At 40.0% G+C, this 1,630-nt stretch overlaps 2 gene segments (V, D, J or C); both read right to left on the bottom strand.

Moving 5' to 3' along the window:
• Positions 1-1,630, bottom strand: part of LOC110306604 — a 540,063-nt gene that overhangs the window by 531,879 nt on the left and 6,554 nt on the right. The window contains exon 2 of the C gene segment in view: positions 859-865.
• The window catches only part of LOC110306477, a 768,718-nt gene that overhangs the window by 415,903 nt on the left and 351,185 nt on the right, over positions 1-1,630 (bottom strand).

A 1,630-nucleotide genomic window follows, 5' to 3' on the forward strand; every position in this document is an offset into this window, starting at 1 on the left:
GTTTCCCTCTGAGTATGTGCACAGGACAAGCTTTGTTTCCATACTGTCAGGTTTCCTCAGTGTAAATGTGTAATTAAATAGAATCACACATAACTGTATTTTTAGATATGAGCTCAGTCTTTCCAAAGTCTGGGCATAATATGTTTTTTTCAATAATATGTGTTTTTTAGAGAGTCACACCTATGAGGTGATGGCAGCAGAACTCATTCTCTGTGACGGGAGCACTAGGTATTTTGTGATTTTTACTTATTTGTGATAGAATGTACTCAAGGTTTAGAGATTCTTTGTATTTGAAGAATTTCAGGTCCTCNTCTATCTGGGATTCAGGGTTTGCAGTGGAAACATGTTTTTATTTGCAGCAAACTTACGAGTTTTACATCCAAAAGTTCTCGCTTTTCTTCCTTTTTTAGTCCCACTTCCACCATTTTGCTTTTGCCATTTTATACCAGCTAACAATCAAATATACTTCCAAAGAGGTTGTAAGAGTTTGCATTCCCACAAGCCATGGGGAGACTTTTCCTTCTCTGAGTCTTTGCCAGCTCAAGCCATCACTTGAGGTTTTGATCTTAACCATTGTGACAGATATAAGATATAATCTCAGGGCATTTTGATTTGCATTGCCCTAATTGCTATGAGTATTGACAATTTTGAAGGAAACTTGGGGGACTCCATCCAACCACTTAGGGCCCTCTGCATCTGTTGGAAGTGATCTCTTCAGGGTCTATCTACAACTGTTAGGCATTAAGGCTAAGATTATCATCTGGGAAGCCTCTCACATCCCAGGTCTCTTTGACTTTCCAGAGGATACCCCGACTCTCACCTCCATTCAATTGAATACTTACATTCATTTTCCTGGACCTCTGGGCTGCTTTCCAGTGTTCACCCATACCTGATTCTTTCTGCCTTTCTCCCTTCCTCTCCCATGTCTTCCCAAATATCTCCCTCTTCCCCTGCCTCCCTGATTATTTTGTCCCTCCTTCTATATTGGATTGAAGAATTTGTACTTGGGCTTTCCATCTTATCAAACTCATTATGGTCTGTGGGTTTTATCATTGGTATTCTATACTTTTTGTCTAATATCCACTTACCAGTGACTACATCCCATGCAGTTCATTTTGGGCGTGTTACCTCACTCAGGATTTTACTTTTTCATTTGTTCCATTCGCCTGCAAATTTCATGATGTTCTCACCTTTTAATTGCTGAGAATAATACCATTTTGTAAAGGAACCCACATTTTCTGTATACAATCTTTGTTTAAGGCACATCTGGGTTGTTTCCAGCTTTTGGCTATTAACAAATAAGGCTGCTATGAACACAGTGGCAGATATCTCCTAGTGGTATGCTGGAGCATATTTTATGTATATGCCCAGGAGTGGTATGGCTGGATCTTCAGGTAGAACTATTCCCAATTTTCTGAGGAACTGCCAGATTGATTTCCAGAATGGTTGTACCATTTTGTAATCTCACCAGCAATGGAAAAGTGTCCACATCCTCACCAACATGTGCTGTCATTGGAATTTATTTATTTTTTTTCTTTTTTGGTTTTTCGAGACAGGGTTTCTCTGTATAGCCCTGGCTGACCTGGAACTCACTTTGTAGACCAGGCTGGCCTCGAACTCAGAAATCCGC

Source organism: Mus caroli, chromosome 12, assembly GCF_900094665.2.
Source record: "Mus caroli chromosome 12, CAROLI_EIJ_v1.1, whole genome shotgun sequence".
Lineage (NCBI taxonomy): Eukaryota > Metazoa > Chordata > Mammalia > Rodentia > Muridae > Mus > Mus caroli.